Raw genomic sequence first — 15,145 nt, 5'->3', positions numbered from 1 at the left:
AGGTGAATACACAATCTCTTCCATTCAGGACTGGTGCTGGCAAAGTACAGGATGATAGGAAGCTACTGCTGGCAACGTGGAGATGGACTGTGGCCACAGAAATGCAATGGAATTGCCACATGCTGACAGAACTTAGAAGCTGTCAAGAGTTTGGGGATTTGGGTCTCTCTGCTTTGAGAGTCAGGGAGGGAGCATCAGTCAGGTTTGTTGCAACTCATCTGGGAAGCAGTAGCTGCTGTGGGACCCTTGCTTTCCAGGGATGCTAGTCCCACAGACATTTCATTTCAGTCTTACCCTGGTCACACTAGGCCTATGGCAGTCTGTTCTCTCCCCTGTCATAAACCATGTTGTGCAGAGCCTAATCACCCCATGGTCCATAAGGGCTGAGTACCAGTGAGATGTACAGGTCTTAGATCCCCACTGAGAGACTTCTTCTGTACACAATTCCAAAGCTGAAGGACAAGATTTTAGACTTGTTTCCTATTTAGACTTCAGCAGATCTGAGCATAGATTTCTTCAGTTTCCAAGTCTGATAATTCAGTTTCCCATGCCAATTTCATACTCACTGGAAGCAAGAAATGAGAAAGAAAGGGTGGGGGAGATTATAACAGGGAAGCAAGGAAAGTTAAGTAGAGTTTATCAGCACAACTTGGGAAGTCTCAGTACCAAAAATTGATCTCATCCTCAGCAGAACTCCATGTTATTTCTGGCACATTTAAAAACAGAAGTCCCTCAACATGCCCTACCTCTTGGCCCCCTCAGCCTTCAGTTTTTAACTGAAGATGGGGCTGCTCCCGAACTTCCAGATGGAAGCATCTTGTCAAGCCTGTCATCTGTCTTTCAGATAGAGATTCTAGCTCCCAAATAAAGTCTGCACCTCGGCAGAGGCTTTATCACTATTTGTAATCCAGTGGATTAAATTAAGCCAGTTTAAGTATGCAGATTTAGAAAGTTTGTTCCCTCAGGTGCAGGCCACATCTAATTTAAAGGAAAGGTCCTTAGAAAGACTCTGCAGCCTCATTTACTTGGGAATAATCCTTCGCATTCATATCATGTTAAACCTCGCTAGGATTTAAGGAAAGGGCCTTAGATTAGTTAGATTCTTTAATTTCAACTACTCTCTTCCTATATATATATAGGAAGATATATATATATATATATATATATATATATATATATATATATCCTGTTTTTAAGAGTTTGTCTTGGTCAGAAGGAGAATCTGCTCATTTCAAGTCCACAGAAATCTCGTTTTCAGGCACGAAGCTGTGGGACAGACTCAGGCCCATCTATATACATACACCCATAGAGGGCACCAGACAATCACTTTTCAGTGCTCTGGCCAGGTGCTCGCTCTGTCCTGCCCGGCAATGGACAGGGGCCGTAGGATCCTACTATGAGCTCCTGGAGATGCTACACTTGAATTCTAACCTGCTTTGATGGTGAGTGAAAATACCCATTTGCTGCCATTTCCAAATTAACTTATAATATAAAATGTTGGCTTGATCTGAAATTTCTTTCACAAATATCTGATGAAATGCTGAAAAGAATCAGCAGATTTTTTTTTCCTTTTCTGCATTTCAAGACTTTAAACAAGAAACAAAACATACTCAGTGACATGAGAAGTCTCCTTACGTGGGAAAACTTGAGCATTTCACATGGAAAACACCAAAATGGTCTGCTCTGAATTCTCACTATTTTCCCTTATATAACCAGAGCAGAATAAATTCAGAATTTGGTGTCTTCAAATCTACATTTTTTTCACCCCAAAAATCCAGATGGGATATTTCCTTCCCTTTTGGCCCCAGTTGTTTCAAATCAGCTCTCTCTGGTGGAAGCATTTTAGTGGCCTTTGGAAAGATTGCACTCTAAGAAGCACATTTCACTACTGACCCATGAGCAGCAACAAACAAAAAGTAAACAAACGGGAAGAAAACAAACCCATTGCATGACTCACTATCATGCGAGAAGTGTGCTGTCTGCCATAACCACAAGCCATGGTATATCATCACAATGGTTTATTTAATCTGTGAGTGAACTCTAGATTTCATCTAGCACATTTGCTCCCATCTCACAGCCTGTGGATCTCTGTCCTACAGCTGAAGCTCATATCCACAGCTATCAAGGGAAACAGTAGCTGAGGCTGTCCCACACCTCCAGCTGCCCCAATGATACAGGGCCTCTATACCAAGATTGAAATACTACACAAAGAGCTGCACAGATTTGTCATTACACAAACATGGATGTAGCTAGTTAAACAGATAGGATCTAGGGGTAGCTCCTGGTAAACTCACTTCCATTTGGGAAAGGGAGGGCAGGAACACCAGACTTGGAAGCCAGATTTTTTTGATATTGAAGCAGTTTCTCTCTCTTGGTAACTGTCCAAACTGGTATCCTCAATCCCAGGCCCTCCGAGTCTCTCTGGTTTTGAAATCTGCTTGCTTCTGTGAATTCCTCAGTTCAGGCTTTTCTCTTATTCTCAACAACCTTTCCTCCCCCTTTCCTCACATCTTTCAAATCTCTCCTAGCTTCTTGCAGTGTGGAGGATGCAAACTTCACAAGTTTTTCATCAGCTTTAGTAGAGTTGGACTGAGCCCCAGATTCCTGGAGCAACTGCATTTGGGAGCCTTTCTAGGACTGAATATTTCTCACCATCTAGGACAGACCTCTTTCTGTATTCCTCCTTTTCCTTTTCTTGCTCCGTATTCCTCCATTTCTTTTTCTTTAGTAAGGGTTTAGATTATCCTTAAATAATAGGTTTTCCAAGTGTTTTGTGTGGCAAAACCTCTCCTCTTCCTATTTTATCCACTTTCTGTATCTTGTGTGCATGGCCAAAGAGATTGATTTTTCAGCCTCAGGGGGGCAATTAATCCCCAGCACTGTAATCTGCACAGAAGCATTTAATCTCTCAGGAAAGATGCACCTGAAAGGAACTTTTTGAGAAGCACGGGGCTGATAGAAACCACTAAGTAAAGCCAACAGCTTAGCCAGAGGCTGGGAATCTCCTTTCTGCTCTGATCAGGTTTCCTCAGCAATTAAATGCGGAGCCATCCAACAGAACTATTTTGTCTAAGGATGATGAGTAAAAGTCCTTGGGATTCAATTTCATGATCTTCTCAGAGGTCCTTGCCACAAAACTTTGATTCTCCCAGGATAGTGGTTGATTCTGCTCCAACTGGTAGGGGAGACTTCCAGGGCATTGGGCTGATTTTTTCTGCCCTCATCCAAAATTGAAGTTTCCAGATCATGGGATTGACAGGGCAGAGACTCTCCCCATAACACAAACTTCAGATGTATTTTGGGTCAGTCTCTCCTTTGGGTCTGGAAGTTCAATGAAAGCCATGGTCATTTAAAAGCACTTTAATTAGTTAATCACAGAATGATGCATCCTTCATTTTTGCCACCTTACTCTGCACGAACATATTCTGGATGACTTTTTCAGACTCTTCAACTTCAGGATGTTTATAACCTTCCAATAGAGCTTGTCCCAAACCTTCTGCCAGGGATTTCTCTGGAAATTGGCTGTATTTCCAAAGCTCTCCATTTTTTTTTATTTGGCTTCCTCAATTTCTTTTCCATTCAGGCTGTCTCTTCTTGTCCCCTCCAATAGAGCTCAACCTTTTTTTGTTTAGAGGGTTGGCTGAGGACAATGGGAAGCAGCATGGTAATCCTACTCTTGTAAGAGTATGTAGGGAACTGGCACTGCATTCTTGTGACATATGCTTAGATGCTCAGACAGGAAGCAGATATTAGTGTGTGGACAACTTCCTGCAGCGTGCTCTCCACACCCAGCAATGCTTTACAGTCAAGCAAAATGGAGGTTTATGGCTCATGGGACTTGTCCCCACTGAACCCCCTACAGAGGCTCTGTGTCAGGAAGCACTCCAACCAGATAATCCTCAAAAGATATTAAACCTTCCACTTGTTTCTACTTTTCTGCTTTGGCTTCAAACTGGAGTTTTCTCCTTTTCGCTCATCTGCAGACCCTTAAAGCATAACTGAATAGAAAAATCATGTGGATTTGCTTTTCTGCTTTATCCAGCCTCAACAAACCCTTTCCTTCCCACCACAACTGCCTTCAAATAACTGCCTTCCAATTGCATTCTCCATTGCTCTCACATCTCTGGAGAAGCAGGCTCTTTGGGGTGCAAGAAACAAATCCATTTTCTTCTCCCATCTTTTCAGTACATCTTGAGTCCCCTTCAGCTAAGTCAACACCCTGCCTACCTGTGAAGTTGTACCACTGAATCAATGCTTAGTTAAAACAGCTGCATTTGCAAGGTCTAGTGCTTCTGCTAGGTACACAGGTGCAGAGACCCCTTCATTTGCAAGAGGTGAGACTCACAGGTCACCAGCACACATCAAAAGGACCACATAAAGACCTACATTCAGGGCTATGTTTTCAAACTAAGGAGACAGACCTACAGACAAAAAAAAAAAAATAAGACATTAAGCAGATCATAAGTTTAAGGGAAATATCTCTTGTGAAAATGGCTCCCTGGAAGCCTACGAGCTTTTCTTGCCATTAATGGAGTTTCTGCTCTAAGCTAAGAGATGTCTTTAGTGTGTATCACGTACTAATGTGTTCAGGATAACGGGGCTTTAAATCAGCTAGTTGCTGGACAAGCATCAGATGAGGTCAGTCTTAACAAAACTAAAATTGAATTATGTTTGAACTGGTGTCAGATGAAAAGATGTTTTCCACAAAGCTGGTTTTCTAGGAATAACAGAAGGAAAAAAGAAAAGCAATCTGTGAGTCATCAGGTTGAATTAGGTTATTCAAACATAGTATCCAGCAGCTACATTTTCTCTCCAGTAAAATAAGTTTGAAGCATGAAGTCTTGTAGATTGTTCAGAAGGTTCAGCAGGATGATGTTGAGAAGAGCTGCCCTCTCAGCTGAGCTCTTTCTTCTGAGTCTTGCCCATCTCCAGACCTGGGTGGCTGCAGAGGCTGCTTGGACATCTTCAGGAAATGCCTGGTGCCACTTACACTGTAGTCCACCCTCTGCATCCTTATTCCTAGGTTTTCCATAAGTTTTGCATTTTGCTCCTTTCTTTCATTTGTTATCTCTGTACTTGCTTGGTTTCAACTCATTATCTTCTTCTTTAGAGCCTCTTTCCCAGGTATTGCTCTTAGGTTTTTTTTAAGGATGGGCTGATGACACTCCTAAGGAGAAGACAAATGGGAACAAAGGACATCTTGGAGAAAAACAAAACAACAACAAAAACTAGAGAAAATAGATAGCAAAGCTTCTTCGGGAAATCCCCATCCTCCAAGAACTTCCTGAGCCAGACTTACTGGCTTTGTATTTAATGGCTCTTGATTGCTTTTCCCCCATGAACTTGTCCAGCTGTTCTTTGAACCTCCATCGCTGTCTGACAAACATAACTTGTCCCAGCAAGGTGCTCCAGAGCTTAGCTATGAGCAGGCCACTGTCAAAACCATTACTTAATCTTATATTGCACCCGTAGAATGTATAGTATCAACAGGAGTTGAGTTTCTGTTAGACCTTCTGTTAGATCTAACATGCACTATCAGCAGAGACTTGAATGCTGAACTCTGTTGCAAGTCAACAGGTCTGCATGTGTTACCTACTCTGAGGAAGTCAGATATCCAGTTTGATGAGCTCTGTCATAGTCTGTACACTGGGGGAGGGGGTGGGAATAAAAACTTATCTCCCAGTATTGTGAACATCGGGAAACCAAACAAGAAAGTGTTTAATTGCCTCCAAAGTAAAAGAGGGGAAAGCAAGTCTGAATTTGAGTTTCAGGCAGAGGTTTCCAGTGCTCTTTTATTTAAGTTTCTTTGCTCCCTGGTAAAAGACACCTCCCAGAAACACTGTGCTTAGGGGTCCCAGAGAGAACAAAGCAGTGATTTTATCAGCCCTCGCTCGGCGGCACTGCAGCTGCACTGAGGACCGGGTCCCTGCATCCAGCCAACGAGCAGAGATAGCCGCAAGAAGCTGCAGCCTATAGTGGAAGGGATGAGAGCACAGCCCCAAGGGAAAAGAAGCGGCCAAACAGAATGAAAAGTAAAAGTCACCTGCAGGGGATGCAATTCAGAAACCTTCAACTGGACCTCACGAGATCTTCATCAGCATTTCCAAAGGAGAGGTTAGCAAACTGTGGATTGAAACGTGAAATCATTGGGCAAACCGACCGAACTGCAGAATGAGTAACTTCCTCCGGGAGCCCCTCTGGAGGGACTGGTATGGCTTTAAGGTGCATGGCCTCTGTTATGTAAATTGTCTTGAACCTTAAGAGGCCTGCAGATTTACATGAAAAGTCGTTGTTTTCTCCCCGAGCTGTTAAGCACAGTGTGGGGGAGAGATCTCCGAGTCAGAAGGAAAGCGGAAAGCAGGAAGGAGGCTGCGGGACTTTCTTGCAGTTGAGTGGTAAAGGAGGTTGAGAGTCGCTGGGCGAAAAGCAAGAGATGGACCCAAGTGGGTTGGGCAGTAACGTTTCACCTTTGCAGAGGGGTATTGCTTCTCCTAGGAATGGTGTTTGAAAAGACCCTGCAGTGTTGTAGGGGCTGTCTGAGGGTATTCATCCTGCATGGATCCTTTGTGTCTCAGTAATGATAAAAGGGGTCACAGGGAGAGACTTCTGGTCTGCTTCTCTGTCAAGGAAGCAGAAAATAAATTCATTGTGGTGATAGGAACAAGAGAAGTCCAGGGAGGGGGGCCCACGAGCAATGTTCTGGAGTTGAAAACCATTTTCAAGCACATTGTGTATAAAAGGAAATATATGAACTGACTTGAGAATGCATCTATAAAGGCAGTAGTGATTTGTGCTAAGTCTAGAGAAGAATCTATGCCCAATCTATTCCTCCCACTGAGGAGCAACAAGCCAAGCCTGGGAGCATGGAACAGTGATAGGCTGAGATGAAGACATGAGATCAATAGACATGGGGAAACACTATCATTCAATGAGGAGAACAGGAGCAGAAAGCTGACATGGAAGTGATTTCTCCGTGAACAAAGGAAATCTGCAATTCTTCCAGGAAAGATTTTTCATCTTCCATTCCTCCAGGTCTTGTCACAACAGAAAGCTTCATTTTTCTTCATATTCTCAGTGGTGCAACTCCCTCCTCACCAGCAGTGTCATACTAATGGAAGAGTGCATCACGAAATCCAGGACTGGATGAACAGAACTCCCTCATCATGAGTCCCCTGGTACAGCATGAGAAAGCTCTTTTCTTTTAGCCCTGGAGAGGCTATCAAATTGCTGTTAATGTTGCATCTATCAGTGCTGGGCTACAAGACATTTGTTTGCTTCAGGTGTCATGGGAGCTGAAAAATCTTTTTGGGGAATGATACTATCACTCTAAAGCCTTATCTTAAGGAAAACATATGTGATCTTGCAAGAAGCCTCTCTTGGTTGCATTTTAACTTAACAGGAGGTTCCTTTCCCAACATATCTGTTAGCACAGGAATACACACACACACACGCATACCTGCACTACTTTGGCAACCAAAGAATCTGGAGCCCAGGCTGGGGGAGGGAGGCAGCAGTGAGGGAAAAAAGGCTTCTCCTGCTGTTCCGGATGGGAGACATCCCTGGAACAAAGGGATAATTACTCAAAAGCCAACGATGCTGGTTCTGAACAGCTGCCAGCCAGCAGCCTCTGTGTCATCCATGTTCAGCTCTGCCATCTTCCAGCCTCCACCCTGGACTCTTGCCCTACCTGCAGTCAAAGGAACAAGATGTCTCCAGCCAGAGCCCAGAATCCTAAACCTTGCTGTAAAAGAAGCACTTACAGGGCTCGTTAGTGGGATTACACTCCAACCATAGTGCTCTGGGTCACAGCCTTGCAGATAGGGAGAGAAAGTGACTCTTCACTGCTGACTGCTGGAGTGGAAATGGGTGGGTTCTGTGGTCTGAGATGGGGCAGAAGAGGTTCAGATTACTGACAGATTTTGAAAAGCTTTTTAAGTGGGATCTTCAAAGGGTTTGTTACTTGTCCTTTCTCTGATGGTGTCAAAGAATGTCTCAAAGAGGGCATTGTTTGAGCACCTTCAGATGTCTCATCTTTAATGTCTGAGCTTCTGCTCCTCCTGTATAAATGTAATTGCCTACCTTGTCTGTGATTTATTCCAGAGGGAAAACTTTTACTCTATGAAAGGCTTCCACAGTCGCTGAAGATAATGTTGTGCATAATCACAGCAAGAAGAGTTTCTCTTGAAATTGAATTTGTAAATTGGTAGCACTGTTCTGTAATGAACAACTGAATTAAGTAAGTTATACCTTTATTTTCTCCTTGACTCACAATTGGTGTGATTTTCCAGGTTTTTGCTTTTGTATTTCTTGTTTTCCTGTAGCAGAGCACTCTTTTTCCAAACATTTTCATTTTGAAAGTCTGCATTTTTTTACCCACTGTTATCTTGTTTCACTCAAAATGGGAAGTAAGATCTCAATAGAAGTATGATCATGGCTCACATTAAAATCTCTGAAGTCAATATACAATGAGCTTTGAAAAAGTACACATTGCTACCATTTCTCCAGCTCATTTGGGCATGGTTATCTTCCCTTGGGATAGGTTTGTACAGCACCTTGCTCAGTACAGCCTACAGCTTGTTTAGGGTTTGTAAGCAACACTTTTACACAAATTATAGCTGTAATGCAAAATCTCAGAGCATGAGTTCAGCCCTGCTGCCAAGAAAAGAGCTTCATAGGACCACTTACTCCTCATCCTTTCTGAACCTAAAGGTTACACACTATTTCTCAGAGGTCAGCTGCTTTGGGTTGATTTGAACTGAGGGCCTCTTCTCAAACAAACTTAGATCAGCACATGCACATACACCTTCCCAAATACAAACCACATACGTCACTTGCTTGATAAAACCTTATCAAAACAAGCTGTCCACTGCTCTCATTTCATGTACCCCAATGAGAAGATGAAGATAGTGAACAGCACAATAGACAGATAGACACAACTCATCTTTACCACCAGAAGTCTCTGTGATAAGAGAAGTGTGAAAACACGGTTAGAAAGAAACAAGGAGCAGTTGGAAGCATCGGTATTTTCATGGGGTCTGTGTGTAAGATGGGAACAGACAACAATCAATGAAAACTGGAAAAATTGTATGGAAAAGTCTGAATTTAATTGGATCTGAAAGAGCCTGCAGGATCTCAGGACAAGCCCTTCTATCTTCCCCATCTCCCCCTGAGTGTCCTGCTAGAAAGGAGGGGTGCTGGTAGGGAGAACGTGTCATTTACTGGCACTGCTTAAATCTCCCTTCCCCCAGGCTCTCCTGAAACAGCTGTGGGTTTGCTCACAGGCCCACTGTAGGTAAGAGGAATCTTGTAATGCGCCTGGAAACACCAGTAAGGAATGAGAAAATCCCAAAGAAACCCTCCCTCTGAACTCAGCCAGTGTGCTAGGACTAGAAAAAGAGCTGCTGTTGCCACCACAGTAAAGCACAAATCACTTTTGTTTTTGCCCAGCAGCATCTTACCTCGTCCATCAGCCCAGGCTACTCCCCCTGCCTTGACTGCAACATGCCTGGAAACTTCCAGCCAGAGTATTTTTACTTTGTGGGTCAGGTTTCTTCTTGAGGTATTCAGCTGTTACCTCAAAAAATAAAATAAAATAAAATAAAATAAAATAAAATAAAATAAAATAAAATAAAATAAAATAAAATAAAATAAAATAAAATAAAATAAAATAAAACAACCCACCTCGTTTGTTGCATTTTATGGCCCAAAGTGGCCTGATCTGCATCTTCCAGCATCCCAGCCCTTCTCCCATTGCTGTCCTGCAGCACTGCTCCCTTTCCTAAGGGAGAAGGTAAGGCAGCAATGTGTGCCAGGCCACTCTGTCCCAAGGGATCAGAAAAGTTTCTGGGCTTTTTTAGTTTTCTCTTCACAGTATTAGAATGATCTTTTTGTTGATGTTTTGGTTTGGAGTTTTGTTTGGTTTGTTTGGGTTGGGTTTTTTGTTGTTGTTGTTTGTTGATTTTTTCATTGTAACAGGACATTTTGCTTTAAGCTTTCTGGATCTTTAGTGCAATCCTAAGGTTAAGAACTACATTAAAAATAAAAAAGAATGTATTTTTCCACCATTCACTTGTAGAAGAACTGAGAAGAGCCCAGTTTAACTTGCAATCCTTTGAGAGGTCAAGAAAAATCTATTCCTTGTATACAAGCTAATACTCCTGCTGTAAATTCAGATATGTTCATGACCACAACAAAGCCCTTCAATGGTTGAGGAAGATCATTACAGGATTTTCCTTGTTATTACAGCCCAGCAGAGAAAGCAGTTTCAGCCCAGCTGACAGAAATTTCCATCTAGCAGACTGCAGATGGGTCACAGGCTTCCAGGAACCGTATCAGTTAGATATGAATTGGATTAAAGATAATCTGCAATGTGAAATCCTGTTAGAAAAGCCTTGGAGTCTCCATTGCTTCCAGAGCTAAAACTCTCCTGGATTGAAGAAAGGCAGCTGATGTTTGTTTTGACAGCTGTGACGAGTGAGAGGTGTGTGTGTGCGTGCCAGGGAACAACACATATGGTGACCATGTGACACAACTCACAACCAGATGAAAGAAAATTGTCTAATATCTCCAGCAGCGTGATTCGAATTCCACTCCAACCAAATTGGTGGGCGTGACAAATGCCAGCTAGTCCCTTTTCCCTACACTGATTTAGAAGGCAAAGTACTCCATTTGATCACCTGCATGCTGTGGTTTTCATCTACTCCTAAAATTTTCAGGCTCCAAATAGGAAAAAGCTGCTGGCTGTTAAATCATCTCATTGCTTCTCCAGTTCAAGTTTCTCACCCTTGCTTCTCCCTTTTAAAAAGTGCTTTTTTTTCCTTCTGAAGCTGATGCTACTGTTGCAGCTCTGGGAAAAGAAGCTTTGTGTCACTGTAGAAGAGCAGAGTAAGCGGTGTAGTAGCAGAAAACCCATCCCCAGGCAGCAGGGAACAGGAAAAAGTCCACATCCGAGCAGAGGGGATCTGACAGGCTCAGGAAGTAACTGGACAAATTCATCTGCAGCCCTCAACCAAAATGTGACTTCTGCTCAAAGGGTTTGCAAGGGAAAGAATTATTCATGCTAGCAGTTTCTGTTAACTGTGAGTAACAGTGGGCTAAGGGGACTCTCCTTCATCACTGCTACCAGAGATTGGGATTCATTAACATCAGGTTAGCTGGATCCTCTTTTCATTAATACCTATCACAGTCTTATTTTAACAGTGGCACTGATGGCTGCTTCTTCCCCTTACAGAACTCCAGATTTTACTGTGTCTGAAGGAAAATGGTCCCTGGAATCTGTGGATGACAGCAATGCTGAAACACATCAATACAAATGGCACACACTTGTTATTTTTGCTTCCGGACAATTTTAAATAATGAGGAATCATTGGTTTGCTTATTCCTTTTCCTCATCTTCCTACAGCAGGTGATAAAAGCTCTGTACTGTTCCATGCTGGTTGAGAATGAGAGGTTAATCCTATGGGCTGTTCCACTAAAGTGGGAATTTGGTGGCAGGGTTCTAAACAGATTTCTGTAATTGGCCTTCTCTGTGGCTTGGGACAGATCCATTTCCCTTTCACACTCATGTCTGTCTGGTTTACTCAGGCATCACCGAGCTTCCTGAAAACAAGTGTCTGATCAGGGTTTGTGTTCAATCTGTACATAAAATGATTTTACACTGACCAACACCTCCTGGTCCTGCAGTAAAGTAGCTGACATTTTTTACTCCACTAAGTTATAAAATCGATGAGACTCCTCAACCTGTAGCTTCACCCACATTTCCAAAGCTGAGTTAGAAAGCTCCTTCTTCACTGCCTTTCTATATGTTGTTCCACCTGGACATGCTGGCAGTACCAGGGAGTTGCAAGGACTGCTTTGCTTCCCAGTCCATTAGTGTAAAACAGTTTAACTATCAAACATTTCTCTGTACAGGAAAAGTTCTCACTGAAAACCTGGAGCAGCTTATGGAGTCATTGCAGAGCAACTTTCCCAGAAGCTGGACTGGTTGTGTGAGTCCCAAAGCATTTCAGGCAGAAGTCTCAGTAGATGGAAAAGTGTATTTAAATGAAATAATCAACATATTTTAGTCTGAACGTACTAAAAAAAAATGCCTTGTGTTTTCCAAAACTTTAACATTGGGGACATCAAAAGAAAAATGGTTTTGTGGAATATCCAGCAGCTAATGCTCTTCCCTTGCCCTGAATGGAACCTGTCCACACAGAAATCACATGAGATTTCGAGTTCTGATGTTGAAATATTAAATGAGCAGAAAACCACAGATAATACATAGTTAGTTAAATGAAAAATTACTTTTGGTAGTCTTAAGCCTTTTTCCTTAACCATTTTAAACAGATAGCACCAGAAATGTATTCAGTCAAAACTGTGCACACAAGCCTTGCACTAAATCTATTAGGAGAATCATCACACCTTTAATTCAATCAGCTCAGTGTTGATTGCAGACCAACGACTGCTAAGTGGCTGCAAACAGCCTATAGTTTTGTCAAAAATACCTTGTCCTGTTCTGTAGTGAGCTTTGCTAGAAAACAAGAGTAGCCTGAATAGTAACTCGAAGAAAGATACTGCAGTGCCCACTGCTTTTCTGGCTGTACTAAAAGTCCCTTCCACAACAACCCTTTAATAAGGTATCCTTTAAAATTAAAGACTGGAATAGGAGGTAGATGGGAGGAGAGGGAGGGAATTACTTGTGACTCAACTATTTCCTTGATGCAATTTATTAGATTTTAAATGTGTTCATGTTGTACCCATCAGCCTCTCCGCTGCAATGGAGTCGGTGCCAGAATGATGACAAACGAGATTTTTCTGTTCATTACAAGTTTTATCTGAATTATCTCCCATGTTAGAGGTCATGGGTATAACACTTCATTTTTCTCTGTACCACAGATACACTGAAAGTGGATGCCAGATCATGAACTATTTCACAGGCATGCTGTCATGAACTCATGAAAAAAGAAAAGAGAGAGAGAAAAAAGTAATGCACAATTAGCCTTATCTTCAAGAGTTCCCAAGGATGAAGTCCAGTCTACACTGATTTATCTGATCTTTCTTGTAAACTGGAATGAAAATAGCGTTGGGGCACAGTATTCATCCTACGTGATTGTCACAGAACAAAAGCAGTTGGACAAGAACAGATAACAGAATGTGTGGAATGAGACCCTTATGCCTCAAAACAGCTGTCCTTTGAAGCAAATTGTCTTCATCTAAATAATGACTTGGTAAATACAAATCACACTGTGATAGACAGCGGATCCTTACAGGAGAGGAATCTCTGGCACCCAATCAGAGGCAAAGCTCTAGGGAGAACTTCTCTTTGTGCAGCTCTTCTTGACCCTAAATTAGCTGTGGAATGACCATGCTGGGACAAAGCCCAGCTCATGTTTTCCTCTCATAGATGGTAGTGGTACAGTTTTGTCAAAATTTGGGGTTACGAGAGAACTCCAAAGCGTTAAGAAAACATGTTGAGAACATGTGAAATGTGGGATTATCCCAGATGGTGCACTTTAACTTCAGTTGGCAAAACCATGACCCGAGTCACCTTGTGAGATAGATTGCAGTGCAACTGGATGTATATTATCCGTATTATTGGCCTAATATTTCAAGCTGATCTTCTGCTTACAGTTCACGTCAACACATAGACTGGCTTATTCAACCTCTTGAAAACATCTTGCAGAGATAAAACACATGTGTATATACTATAATCTTTGGTTAGTCAGTATCTTCTTTTGTGAAACAGTGACGTTTATAGAGGGGACTGATCATTTTCAGATGTTTTGTTTAATTCAACTGAGCAGTTAGACAGATACTAACAACACAAGAACATTCCTGAGCTTTTTAGTGTCAGAATCTCTTCATCACCCTGGACCAGTCACTGATGTGCGGTCCTGTGAACATTTCCACTTTGAGTTTCATTGTCATAATTTGAAACTTGGATGTGAAGGCAGTTTTAAAACCTTCTGTCCCTCTGAGGAGCTTTTGGGACTTGTAATTAAGTGGGATGTCACTTTTTTGACCTAAGCATTACTCTCCCCAAAAGTTTTTTTTTTTTTTAATAGATGGAAACTTGAAGTAGAGACAGGGGCTGTGGAAGATACAGAGCAATGAATGAGAGCAGAAAGAAACACTGGAGACACGGTCATTTGAACATACACCAGTTACATGTACAGCCTGGTGAATAAAAGCTTCCAGCCCACTGTAATACAACACCTGAAAAACCACTTGATATCCCAGAAGCTGGCCCCACTATGTAACAGGAGATTGCTTGTAAATTTAGAAAAGAAATAGCCAAGCTACTGAACTACCGTGGGAAACTTGCCAGGGTATCACCTAAAGAAAGGCAGCCCTGGCTACTGGGACTGTGGTTGACTCTCATTAAATGCACGAACAGCTTCTGGAATAAAACATTTCTGTGTAGGATTACTCTGGCAGACGGGAACTAAGGAGTCAGAGAGGATAAGCCCTGCTCTCAGCTAGAAGGAACCTGAACACCATTTTCTGGCCCTGCTCTGCCTGCCTCTGTTTGGAAAGGATCTTCCAAGCTTCCCCTTATGGGACACATTGTAGGAAAACACATATTTTGTCCATAGTTCTTTCTTGTGCAGTTTAAGCATGATGAACGACAAGGAAGACATTAGCAAATATATTACTGGAGAAAGAGAATGTATGAGAATATTTTGCTTATCAAATGTGATGGCAAGCATGCACACTAGTTTAAATGTTACAGATCCAGTGATTTCATAGAATAATAGGAACACAGAATCTTTTGAGTTGGAAGGGAACTTTAAAGGTCATCTAGTCCAACAACTCTGCATTGAACAGGGACACCTACAGCTAGATCAAGTTGGTCAGAGTGTGGTCCAGCCTGACCTTGAATTGCTTCAAGGTCAGGGCATCCACCACCTCAATTCCAGTGCCTCACCCCTCATCTGTAAAAAACTTATGTTAATCTAAATCTCCCCTCTTTCAGTTTGAAATCGTTTGCTCTTGTCCTATCACAACAGGCCCTGCTAAATAGTCTGTTCCTTCTTTCAGCTCCCCTTTAGATACTGAATGGCCACTCTTGGCTCTCCCCACAGCCTCAGTCTGTCCTCGCAGGGACAGTGTTCCATCCCTTGGATCATTTTTGTGTCCCTTCTCTGGATGAACTCCAACA

The sequence above is a fragment of the Coturnix japonica genome, chromosome 8, assembly GCF_001577835.2.
Source record: "Coturnix japonica isolate 7356 chromosome 8, Coturnix japonica 2.1, whole genome shotgun sequence".
Classification (NCBI taxonomy): Eukaryota; Metazoa; Chordata; class Aves; order Galliformes; family Phasianidae; genus Coturnix; species Coturnix japonica.
Note: the sequence above shows the minus strand (reverse complement) of the source record.